This window comes from Pygocentrus nattereri, chromosome 15 (genome assembly GCF_015220715.1).
Source record: "Pygocentrus nattereri isolate fPygNat1 chromosome 15, fPygNat1.pri, whole genome shotgun sequence".
Taxonomy (NCBI): Eukaryota; Metazoa; Chordata; class Actinopteri; order Characiformes; family Serrasalmidae; genus Pygocentrus; species Pygocentrus nattereri.
Window position 1 is genome coordinate 27,671,165 of NC_051225.1, and position 13,830 is coordinate 27,684,994.

The window sequence follows — 13,830 nt, forward strand, 5'->3', positions numbered from 1 at the left end:
CAGTGTGGGCTTCAGCCTGTTTTCTTCTGCTTAATATTAGTACTAAACTACACTAACATAAAACAAGTCTGATCATAAGCAGCACTTACAGTACTAAGATTTTTACTACTCTGAAGTTTAATATTTGCATGTGTATCCACCAAAACACAATGCACTACAGTTATCAAATTTCCTGGATGTTTGGTAGACTTTTTTGAAGTACCATGGATAAAATGTGGAATTTTCCCTTCAGAACTTTAAAAGAAATTCCTGCCAAGCTGCCAAAAGCTCTCAAAAGGCTCTAGATTAGATGTCACATAATTTAGTCGATGCTTTTTGAAGATGGCCATTCATCAAAACGGTGCAGCGCAAATGGGCATCACAGTAAATATCCCTATATGAGGCTCTCATACAGCACGAGGCGTCAACTGACAGCCATAAATACTGTCCAGCACCTCTGACCATTATATTGTTACACAGACAGAGACAGAGAATCTGTGTAGGAAATTGATGAAAAGAAGGAAGAAAGTAAAGAAAGAAAGAAAGAAAGAAAGAAAGAAAGAAAGAAAGAAAGAAAGAAAGAAAGAAAGAAAGAAAGAAAGAAAGAAAGAAAAAAAAGTGCAAAAGTACAAAAGATCAAAGAATGAAAGTATAAATGAAAGAAAAAAGATGGTAAAAAGCAAGAAAGAACTGAAAGAAGAAAGAAAGAAAAATAAAGAAAAAAGGAGAGAGAAAAGAAAGAAAATAAATAAATAAATAAAAATAAAGAAAGTAAGAAAGAAGAAAGAACAAATGAATGAACGAAGGAAAGAAAGCCTCTTCAGCCTGTTCCATCACTCAGTGATGAGCTCCTGATCAAGACTGAGTGCAGCACTCAATAATATACCCGCCTCTCCTCTCTGACACAAGAGTTTAGCTCCTGACAGAATGACTAAATCAATAGAAAACCAAAAATCAAACAAGGCTACAGAAGAGGAACAGCTGAACCAGCTCTGCGTAACTGAGGATTATAAAAAAAAAAAAAAAAAAAAAAAAAAAAAAGACATCCGAGTTTAAGACGCTTTAAGTCCTCTCTGACTGTAATGGGCTCTTCTGGAGAATAATGGAGTCTTATTAGGCTTATGAATCACAAAAAACGTCTTACATGTCGAACAGTTCTTTAATGAACAGTGGACCTGCAGAGGCAGAGAACACACTTAAAGATGAATGGCAGAATGAGATGAATGTGAAAAAGCCAAAATTCTGGAGAAAAATACAGTTCTTATGTAAGACAAACCAACGACCCCAATGACCTCACTTTGGTGTAGCCCAGCGTTTCAGCTAAGTGTTCCATGTTGATAAACACAGTGAGCTGACTGGCCACTGCTTGTTAGTTGCAGCTCAATCTACTGAAAACAAACAAAGTAACATGCTGTAATTCCTGGCTTCATGCAGACTGAATGCCAAATAAAGGAATGGATCATCCCAACAGCAACAAACTATGTGGGTGGGGCACATGAGGAATTTATCTATTGTATGTCAAAGTAGAAATGACTAATGGGACTTCAAGAACAAATAAGACCTGTGACTTTACAACATACATGATTACATCAAGTAGGCCCTGAATGAGCCTTACTGCCGTTATCACAGTATTGTATATACAGTGTGAGGGCCTAGTAGAGTCCATATCATACCTGAGGTGTGGGTTTATATATCAAAACACATCAAATTAATATTTACATAACCACTTCCAACTTCTCTTTATTACTTAGAATTAAACTTAACTTCTGCTGTTACTGTTACTGCGTCTTTAAGACTGGCATACGTAAAGGACCTCTGTTGTGATTGGCTGTCCTGCACTGCATTTTATTTAGAAGCAGTCCAGACTAAAACACTCCTCATAACTTCAACATGAATAGGCAGTAAATCCTGCTATAGGCTGGGTAGGTGGGTATGTAAATGTGTTGTTTTTTTGTGACATCACAAAAACAAATAATTTAAAACAAGTTGTTTTTTTGCCATGCTGGGTATCACATTCAGCCCTGCTGTTATGCTCAGTGAAGTAGAGCTGCTGGTTATCTCGGTCTCAAGCAAACTCCACTTGACACTGACCTGAAACTAGTTTTACCATCTTCCTTAAACGGTTAAGATTAGGAGCTGGCTAGGACCCAGCTGATCCCCAATCAGTCTGAAAGGACAACGTCTCGCCTGCTCAGTTATCTCAGCCAAACAGACCTGCTGCAGACTGTCAGGGTCAGGAAGAACAACAGGCCAGAACAAGAGAGCCACATGCTGCTCTAGATCTCTCTATAAGCCCTGAAACACAGGTCTGATACTAAGAAGCAAGACATCAAAAACATAGTCATGTTTTTTATGACTGTGAGTCACATTAGGAGAGCATCAATGCAGTGTAATGCAGTGGCATAAGCAAGGCAATTCAGTTAGTTTGATTCAGGAACATTAGAATTACAATCAATTAAAATGATATTCAATAAATGTTAGTAATAGGATTTTTGTTATCTATATTGTAGTACTGCAGGGGTGTCCAATCTTAAATGCATTAGGCCAGTGTGTGTTCAGGTTTTCATTCCATACAAGAAGAGCACACCTAATTCCACTCATCTGACCAGCCAGTCAGCCTCAGGCCAAGTCCCATTTTACCCCTTGCCCATACCACTTAACCCTTAGCCTTCTGTTTTGCATGTTCACGTCTAATGGTAGGGTGTCCCAAATTCTTGTTGAGATAGAGGGGTAGGATGAAGTGTTAGGGCTATATGGCCCTCCAAACGGAGGTTTTTCAGAGGTTCACTCCAAACAGAGAGTTATGACAAAAAAAGAAAAATCGGCAGGATGGCTGCACGAGCGAGCAAAGAAACCCACAAATGTAAAGTATTTTCTCTGTTGAAAAAATTACGATGAGCACTGTATTATCTTAGTTTAATGTCATTTGGTCATGTATTATGGTAGTTTTCTTCATAACACGCATTAAAAACAATGCTAACATCTCTGTAGCAACCTTTCCCGTTCCACCTCAAATAGTCCAGCAGTACTGATGCCTGAAACGGCAGGATGTAACTGCTGCACCATTTAAGGTGGAACAGGAAAATTCTAACAAGAGGTTGCTGAATAGCTGACTTTTGCTTCGCATCACCAAAGAATTAGGGGAGGTAATATAACAATAATTGTTTCATACCCCTCTTTAAAAGCATATGGGCCAGGTTGCCTACAGAGCAGCACTAGCAGCCTGTTAATGAAGCAATGTATTTATTTATTTTATTTCATTTTATTTTATTTGAGGGTTGTCCCATTTCATAGGGCAACATTTCAACATTTCTACTACCGCTTGTGAATCAGTTCCAAGTAATGGTTAGATTAGTAAGAGAAGTTAGAGAGGTAAATGTTGACAGTTGTTAAGTAGCAATCGCCTGAGAGCTGTGTCAATCACTATTTTGCGAATGGTCAATTATATTATGACTATTACCCAGCCCAGCACACCTGATCCAGCTCAAGAAAGGCTCCATAATCACTTAAAGCTGAATCAGGTGTGTTGAGTCACGGAATATTTGAAACCATGCAGTGCTGTGAGTCACCATGAGTGATTTAAGAAATACTGCTCTATGGCACTGCAAGGCCTCATGTTTCTCTGAACAGCTGCTTGGACAACTGTCTGACTGCCTGTCCAATCTGAGTCTCCCATGTCCCCCAGGCTCTGACCCCTTACACAGACCCTAACACTCACTGTTCTCATTCCAGCCCTTGAAACAAATGCCAGACTTTCACTCTGTCACAAGGCAAGCAAGTCAATCACTCAACTGGTTTTAAACAAGGAGTAAAACAGAAGGAAATCACTCATATTTTTAATCCCTATATTATTAGTAGTAATAGTAGTATTAGTGTTGACACAGAGTTACAAGCGAGCCTAATATGGCAAGGCATTTTTCTCAAAGTGCTGCCTTCTCTGAACTGTCTTTGGTTCAAAGACTTTCACAATTATGTCAGCAAGTGTTGCATTACCTTTGAACAGAACGTTCAAATGGAACCTGAATGAATTGGAGTGAAACCTCAACCATTCAACTTGAAACTCCTCATACTGTTTTCAGTCACATCATATGCAATTTATATATGAGCAATCTATACTTACAGAAGTGGCATGACTGTAAGCCATTGCTACTAAACTAACCATTGCATATCTATGAATATTTGTGATATACAGAGCTCAATATATGCCAATTTTTATTAGACAATTCCTGCATCATTTTCTGAGTAACTCTATATTCTCTTAGAGGGCTGATTCTTCGTTCGGTGGCATAAAATATAATGAAAGCCAGGCTAAACCTCGCTGTGCTAACAGAGAGACCATCTGAAAATCTTCCACAGATTAAAAAGGATAAAGCAGCACTGATGAGGATCTAACCTGTGCCTTCTTTCCACATCAGCATTTTTCTGCATTTTCCCTTCAGCTAACAACCTAAAACTACGGATCACTGGGTTCATCAAACAAGCTCATATAAAAACCCTAGACAGGACTGATTTATAAGAGACAACTCATGGGATGTTCTTTTAATAAACAGAAACAAAGGCATGCCAGCCCAGAGCCTCTAAACTGAGCATTTACTGCTAAAGACAAACCACAAACCACAAAAAAGACAGGAAAATGATTTGCAGAGAGCAAAAGTAATAAAGAAGCTATCCAGCGGAGCACTTTCTGCAGTACAGTCAGTATTCAGTCAAGGCAATTTGATGGAGCCATAATGAAGTGAGCCTGCAGTAGACCCATAAAAGCTTTCCTCAGCCTGAATGAAAAGACAGCGACTAAATGATCAATATGCATAGATTTTTAATGTATGTGCAGTTCATTGTTGTTCAAGTCAATAATGTGAAATTGGCTTTACTGGAAATTGGCTTGAAAAGCTTCATTGACAACAACTATAAATATCTCTCATGACAATATTCATCTTATTTTAGGTATTAAACTAAAAACAGCACAAATAATAGAAAATCTATAGTCAAATTACACAGGCAAATTGCTAAAAGAGGAATTCCACCAATTTTGCAAAATGTCTGCATAATGAAGTCATTAAGATAAACTGGCATTTAGAGCAATCTGTTCACACAGTGCTGGTAATGAGAACAAAGCATACAAAGGTCTTAGTGTTCCTGAAAATGACCTCACATAAAGCTAATAGATGAAATGGTTATGAATACGCTATCTGACACCTAAAACACTGTTTCTGAAACAACGTTTTGCCCTAATCATGGCAGAAAAGTATATGTAGGGCGTTTTAAGGCAAAACAGTCAACACATTTTTTAGGATTATTTTACCATTACCAATTTTATACAAAGCCCAGAAGTCACATGTAATTTCACTGGACATTGCGACTCCTGACTCCTATCACCACAACTGTAAAGATCCACATCTGTAAGTGCACCATTTTGCATTAATCCACTCTACATCTACATTTTAATGACTGCATTATGCAGAAATTTTGAGAAACGGGTGGAATTCCCCTTTAAAGAGAGTTGACGCCACAACCACCGTCCATCCTTTGCACAGGTATTACATCTGTCAGTCACATATATTCAGTTTTAAAGAATGTCCAACACACCTTAAAAATAATAACATTGCCTTTCTAATGTCCAGCACTGCTTGGGTCACATTAGCCAGATGCATGTCTGATGCAATGAATCATAACATTTGACCTCATTCTTCCAGTCGCATGACAACAGCAACAGAGGAGCAAAGCACAGCACATGCAAAGCATTAAAGGATGAAATCCTGTTGAGGCTATGAATAAATAAATAAATATCTTTATTTTGTTTAAGGATGTCCTCTCTCTTTCAATGCAACCTGATGAAAGACTTACAGTACCCCTTCCCCACCCGCCACCGCCAGCACATCACGCACACCTCCGCTATGAGCTGAAGTGTATGCTTTCCCTGGTAGATATGATTTCCATGCCTAAGACTGAGAGTCCAAATCTACTCTCCATACTAAGCACAACTCCTTTAATACCCATGCGGACTGCCCAGCAGCCTACAACGGTTGGTGTAGTGTAGTGGGTAACACCTGTTTTCCTGCTTTCTATGCTGTAGACTCAGGTTCAATCCCTGTCTGTGCACCCTACGCTATAACAATCCCTGGGCAAGACTCCTAACACTACCTTCGTCTACCTGTGTAAAATAATCAAAATTGTAATTTGCTCTGGATAAGAGACGTTTAGTTTCTTCTCAACAACCCTAATTATACGCATTATTATGGGGGGAAAAATGTGCATAGTCAACTGTTGGAAATTTCCAACAGCTAAAGGGAAACTCCCCTGATTTTTCAAAATTTCTGCACAATTAAATAGTTCAAATATCAGCAAAATCATTCACAGTGATTTGGTGCAAAATGCTTCCTTTTCAAGAAACCTATTGAGTCCACAACGCTCCCCACAGAGGTGGCAGGCAAAAGACGTCTGAAGTGTTTCTCACCTCTATACGCTCCCTAACAGATTTACACGTTTTGTCCGTTTATTATTATTTTTAACCTCGTCATGGCGGAGGGATACACAAACGGTGTTCTAAGGCAAAATAGTCCTCAAAGAAAACGTATTTCTTCATATTGACTATTATTTTTATCATCATCATCAGAATTACACATAAAAACTCGGAATACGTGTAGCTTCACTGCTGGCGTTGGACAATAAATAAACTGACTATATTTGTGCTGTAGACATTGGTGACCCCTGGTTCCCATCACCACCACTGTAAAGAAATCTGAGCAAGTTTCTGTGCAAATGAGCCATTTCACACCACAGCACTCTGAACGACTTAATTATACAGATATTTTTAAAAATCGGTGGAATTTCCCTTCAACATCTATGAGGACTGTGTAGCAGTCTAGAATAGAGACACAGTTTCCTCCGTTACCTATTAACGAGCCTAGTTATATACCTTATAATTGGGTGAAAATGTTCGTAGTCAAGTGAAGGGAGTTTCCAACACTTAATACACTTAACGTTAAATCATACATATTCTGACTGAACGCGGTCTGGGTTGCTAGTATTTCCCTTAAGCCTCTGAAATTGGGTTAGGAAACGTTTTAAAATGTACAATATCTAGCAAAGTAAATAAAATCGTTGGCATATTTTAGCGAATGCCCTCTTCTACAGTGTGTAGGACAGTAATTCGCCTCTTCGCTAGGCGTGACAGGCCCACACACAATGGAACAGATTCAGCTCTGCAATGATGGCAACGCTGCGCCAAATTCCCAAAAAAACAACATTCAGCGTCGAGTCACATATTTTTTATTTAAAAATATTTTAAAACAGCCACAATTTTACCTGACAATCCAACTGCCTTTTGCTCTTTGGCTTTTTTCCTCTGCTCCAGTGACAATATCCCAAGCGAGATAAATCCCTTTACAAATCCGCCGCGGCAGAGCTGGCAGAGCTGGCAGCGCTGAGCTCCGGGAGCCTTCTCACCATCCCCGTCAGAAAACGCGCTCTCTCGCTCTCACACTGCGCTTTACGCACTGGACTCTTTCTTTCCTGAGCGTTTCAGATGGCACCGGGCGAGCTGTAAGTCAGAGAAAAATGGTGGGTCGTTCTCAGGGAGAAGTGAGAGCGCTGGGGATAAATACACAGGGACGCGCTAGGAATATAAAAACCGGCTATTGGAGGCTTAATATATTCACTCCTGTGAAGCAAGTGCCGACGAAAGGGATTCAAAATGGCTGCCTCCGTGTTTACACGCCAATGTAAGAGTCCGAGTCCCAGGCTAAAAAAGTCTCTTACGTAAACCTGAAAAATATTGCGAATCGCGACAATAAAGAAAACACAAAAGGAAAGAAATGAATGATCCAAATCTACACGAACTACACCACCAGTGTCACACAGAGATTCACACAGACGGCCGATACGGGCCCCTAATCATTATACCCTTTATAATCATTATCATTATACCAATATACCCAATCATATCATTACACATATTATTATAATCATAATCATTATACCCTACATTCAAAAATCTGGATCGCTATATAGAACTCTATCATAGTGAACAGAATTTGTGGTAGGAGTAAACAATTTCAGACACTAACATTACACGAGTTTGCTCATTACCTACAAACAACGCAGAGCATTATGGGTATTCCCTATCCACTAGGGTACATCTGTTGTACATTACTTATTGCAGTGCGTAGTGGGATTGTTTGAGTGCACTGGATATTCTGCACTATGTTTCGGACACCTCTAGCTTATGAAATGGCAGAACCCCAAAATAGTGCACTATAAAGTAAATGTAAACGCCATATTGGCAGTGACAGGGGCAGTCGTGGGCTGGAGGTTAGGGAACTGTCCTTGTGACAAGAAGGTTGGCGATTCAGTCCCCAGAGCCGAAAGAACGTGACCGAGGTGTCCTTGAGCAGGGCACCCAACCCCCAATTGCTCCCCTGGCGCTGTGGATAGGGCTGCCCACTGCTCACTGCCCCCTAGTGTGTGTGCGCTCACTAGTGTGTATGTGGTGTTTCACTTCAAGGATGGGTTATATGCGGAGGTGGAATTTCCCTGTTGTAGGATTAATAAGGGTCACTTAATAAATTCTGATGTGCAGAATAAATAACAACAGCAGAAAGAGAGAACGTGAGAGACGAGACATGAGCAGAGTCAGAGAGCAAGCTGTTAAAGACTCTGCTTATGTACGGCGGTGCTGTGACCACCAACAGCCAGAAAATAAAACACCATGACTTGTGCGAAAGCGTGTTATGTGTTTCTTTTATACACTACAATATGTACAGTAGTAAATTATTAATTATCAATTTAAAGTACTGAATTAAATCTCAGAGAACAATATTTTCATGTATTTAATGTTAAATGATTTTATTGCATAGCTTACATTATGCATGTTTGTAAAGTTTGGTTATATAGATGTTATACTCACTTACACGTCATTAGGAAATACATGGAAGAAACAAAGAAGATGCATCAAAATCCTATTTTATATAACATGACACTAGCATATATGAGTAACATATGCTTTCCATATGTGAATAATAATATCTGTCATATATTGTTTTCCACATATGCGTTTGTATATGGTGACATATGGTGAAATATATGTCCTATATTTGAAAATGGCCTAATTCAAATAAGTTGGCATATTTGTCACATATATGGGCAAGTCAGGAATGAAGGAAATGCATATATGACATTCTATGCCATATATCTGACACCCATATATTCCCTGATTTCCTGAAGGTTCATCCTACACCACAAGTAAACAATCTAAAGCAAAGAGCACCCAGCAATTACATTGCCAGTATATTACTATGTGTGGTTTTTATTTTTTGTATCTTTTGCTAACAAGCTGTTATATTTCCTTTTGCTCATTTAGCACATCAGCTAGCAGCACTTTATTTGGACTTAACTATGAATAGTTTTTCCCATGCTTTAATATAACCTCATATACCTCAATATCCAAAATTGTCTAATTCACTTTCACTCAGTCTCAGCCTTTAGCAAAACTGCATCTTTCTATAGCTCATACAGGCAAATGCGTGAATACACAAATACAAAACCTAATATGAAGATAAACAGCATATCAATTTTCTAAATCACAAATACTATATTAGACAATATAGTACGATCATACAGACAGACTGCTGATTGAATGTAAATAAACAGGCTTAATCACAACTGCTTCCCATCTGAGCTGAAGTGCTATTCAGGTGCTGACCATCTCTGAAGCGGGTCATTTCTGGTTACTTTGTTCACAATAGTCCATTATGGGCCAAGCACATAATACGCAATCGTATTATATTCCTGTGTGTATAAGCATTAGAGGACGTTTGATGTGGAAGAGAACGTGGTCAATGATGTAGACCAGATAGAGAAAGCACTGACATCTACAGCATCAACAGTGTGACTTTTTCTATGCCAGATAAAATAAAGTACAGTTTTTTTAGCTTCCATTACTTTATTTGTTCCTATATTCCTAAAATGTATACATACATAAAGTAGTGTATCTGCCTTAATGCTGATAGCTCTTAGTGTTTCTGAGGTGAGTGTGTTGTAATTGGCAATGTATTCCAGCTGTAAGAACACTGGTGAAATTACTGTACTGCATTTACAGTATAATATAAATAAACTGTTGCCCTGAACTACATGTGTCTTCAGAGTGCAGTGCAGGTGCATCAGCCACTGTTTTCTTCTGTAACTAAACAAAGTTGAGTAACAGTTCATCGTTGGGGTTTACTGTTTGCTTACAGATCATATTCGACCATCTGCTACAGGAGCTATGAGCACCGCAACAGTTTCCAGGGTGAGATCATCTGTCTCAGTCTTCCACTTACGTCATCCCTACAGATGATGAAAGCTGATGAAAGATCCGCAGAGCTGATCCATAAATACCTGTGTTTGTCACCAACTGAGTGGCATTGACTCTGCATATATAAACCGAGGATGGAGCTGAGATATCAGAGGCAGTCAAGTGGTTTCGGTTTCAGAATCCTTTCATTCTCACTATGAATCCTGAGGGGCTTGATGACTTCTTCTCCACCGTGTGGCTGCATATCCAGGGCACTCGTTATAGATAGCATGTCACATTCCTACGCACAAAAAATCTGGTGCACCTGAGGTGTAATCAGGATTGTATTTGCTTTACCAGCAGTTGCAGTTACTTAAAGAGTGGGCCATATAGATGTGAAAGTCTTCTAGATTTCTTCCTAGTGTCTCAGCCAACCGGAGATGTTTCATCACTCAGCGCTGGCGACATTTGCATGCTGAGATTTTTCTCCTTTGAACGGATTTCATTCTGATTGAAGGTTCTTAACCAACTGTTTATATAAGGAGTGTCACAATGCAACACTATGACTATACTACATTATATTTCCAAAAGCACTTGCATGTCTGCCTTCACACACATTTGAACTTGAGTGACATTCCATTCGTAATCCATGGGGTTTAATATGATGTCGGCCCACCCTTTGCAGCTATACCAGCTTCAACTCTTCTGGGAAGGCTTTCCACAAGGGTTAGGAGTGTGTTTAGGGGAATTTTTGACCATTTTTCCAGAAGAGCATTTGTGAGGTCAGACACTGATGTTGGACAAGAAGACCTTGCAGTCTCCGCTCTAAATCATTCCAAAGATGTTCTATCGAGTTGAGGTCAGGATTCTGTGCAGGCCAGTCAAGTTCTTACACACCAAACTCACACATCCATGTTTTTATAGACCTTGCTTTGCGAACTGGTGCGCAGTCATGTTGGAACAGGAAGGGGCCGTCCCCAAACTGTTCACACAAAGTTGGGAGCATGAAATTGTCCAAAAGCTCTTGGTCTGCTGAAGCATTAAGAGTTCTTTTCACTGGAACTAAGGGGCCGAGCCCAACTCCTGAAAAAAACACCCCAGACCATAATCACCCCTCCACCAAACTTCATACTTGTGTTCACACAATGCAATCAGACTAGTAGACCGTTCTCCTGGAAACTGCCAAACCCAGAGTCATCCATCTGATTGCGAGATGGAGAAGTGTGATTTGTCACTCCGGAGAACATGTCTCCACTGCTCTAGAGTCCAGTGACGGCGCTTTACAACACTGCATTTGACGCTTTGCATTATGTTTGGATGCAGCTGCTCAGGCATGGAAACCCATTCCATGAAGCTCTCTATGCTGTTCTTGAGCTGATCTGAAGGCCACACGAATTTGGAGGTCTGTAGCGATTGACTGCAGAAATTTGGCAACCTCTGTGCACTATGCACCTCAGCATCCACTGACCCCGCTCTGTCATTTTACGTGGACTACCAATTTGTGGCTGTGTTGTTGTCGTTCCCAATCGCTTCTTCTTTGTTATAATTCCACTGACAGTTGACTGTGGAATATTTAGTAGCGAGGAAATTTCACAACTGGACTTGTTCTACAGGTGGCATCCAATCACAGTGCCATGCTGGAATTCACTGAGCTCCTGAGAGCGACCTATTATTTCACAAATGTTTGTAGAAGCAGTCTGTATGCTTGGGTGCTTGCTTTTATACAACTGTGGCCATGAAAGTGATTGGAACACCTTAATTCAATGATTTGGATGGGGGAGTGAAGAATTTTGGCAATATAGTCTATTTTATTGTTTAATATGAGCCTCTCAAGACAATCAAGACAAAAAGATTATTCGGTTATATGCAAATGAAGTCACTTTGGTGGCTCCTCACAGTTTCTTTGAATGCTTGTAACTAATACTCTTTGACCCAAGAATTTGGATGTGTTCCATTCATATCCATCTGATTTAACCTCCAGATGAAGGTTAACCATGCTAACCTCTGCTCCAGCTTTAACCTTGGTCGTCCAATCCTGAAGAACTGTGGGTGGTCCTTGTAAGGTCTAGCAGGATAATCTGTCACCAGTGGAATGCCATATAGCATATTTCTTGAAACAAGCAAAATAATCTGGCAATTATCTAAACAACAGCAAATAACATAGTAAAATAAAAAAGTAAAGCAAAAAACATCTACAAGTAGCAAAATAACCTTGCAATATTTATACCACCATCTCAAAATTAGAAATATTAGATATATTGACTAAGTTTAAGAATATTTTACTATTTCAAGACATTTATTGAGCCACAGACACTAATTTGTGCCCATAAATTTGAATATATGCATCCACGAGGCCTCATTCCTGTCTTATCCTACATTTTTCTTTCATTTTATAATGTTTGTGTTGGTGTACATACCAAAAACAAATGTTTAATTCTGTAATTCTGTGAGCGTTTTCTAACCTCTGTTTCCCTTAGAATTAAACAGCCTGTTTTTGCTATTTTGCCTTATATGTATCTGTTTTGACTGGCTGTCCTGTATTGTGCCTTATTCAGAAAGCTGTCCAGGCTGAAACACTTCTTATAATTTCACAGTGAATGGGCGGGGCTAACCTGCTGTGCTTGAATAGGTGTAAATATTCTGGCTTCTGTGATGTCACAAAAACAATGAATTCAAAACAGACTGTTTTTGCCGCTTATAGTTTCCTGGAGTGCACTCAGGGTGAATGGTGTGTTTTGAAACTTTAACAATGTTTACATACTACATTCAAACGTGAGGGAATGGTAAATGGAAATTGACGATATGGGCCTTCAACTATGCTTATAGGTAATGAATCTACTGTAATATAACAGTGTAACGTAAAGTCTACTATAATCTAACTCCTGTACACGTTTTCCTTTGTTAGACAGCCACTTTCACTGTGTGATTTAAGTCACGTCGCACTGAGCTCAGTGCAAACTCTCACAGCCATGGAGTCAGAATAATAGTGCACAAAAAAACCTAAGGCACTGTCTAAAGCACATGTTTATTTAAATAGCAAAACAAACAAACAAACCAACCTACATTGCATTCAGATGCACTAACTTAGGCTAAAATGTGATGTGGTCAGAGAAATTAACATCAACTGAAACACATAACATGGCTCATTACATTAGACCACTGCTGTTGGATTTGCACTCTGGTGGGCCACTGTAAGTCTATGATGGTGAGACCACTGAAGTCCAGAAGCCCTGAACTCGCGTGCTCCACCAGCCTCAGCCTCCCCCAGACCACTGCAATCGTGTGGTCATTTTGTAGTCGGCGCCACGGTGCTATGCCCATATTAGGAACTCCGGGTCTAAGCGTCATTTCTCTATGAATAGGGTTTTCGCCCCTGTGTTAAGTGAAAATGTTCAGAACCCAATCAGTTTGTCCTGAGAACAGTCTTCTCTGGAAAATCACTGGATCGTCTGACTGACGAGGTCGTTAAAGAGTTGAAATATGAATATAGCTACATATGAGCTAAAGCTACCGCGCACTGAATTCACGTCATTTGACTGGCAGCCTCCTTAAGCGGGTTACAGTGGCAGTGTACATTTCCA

General features: G+C 39.6%; 1 protein-coding gene across 2 annotated transcripts in view; it reads right to left on the bottom strand.

Annotated features, from left to right (window-relative positions):
- LOC108442067 (CSC1-like protein 2) overlaps positions 1-7,641 on the bottom strand; it is a 63,399-nt gene extending 55,758 nt beyond the window's left edge. For both annotated transcript variants that reach the window (XM_017721919.2, XM_017721918.2), the window contains exon 1: positions 7,285-7,641. The gene's annotated coding sequence lies outside the window, so the exon portion shown is untranslated. The remainder of the gene's footprint in view (positions 1-7,284) is intronic.
- Positions 7,642-13,830: the final 6,189 nt, after the last annotated feature.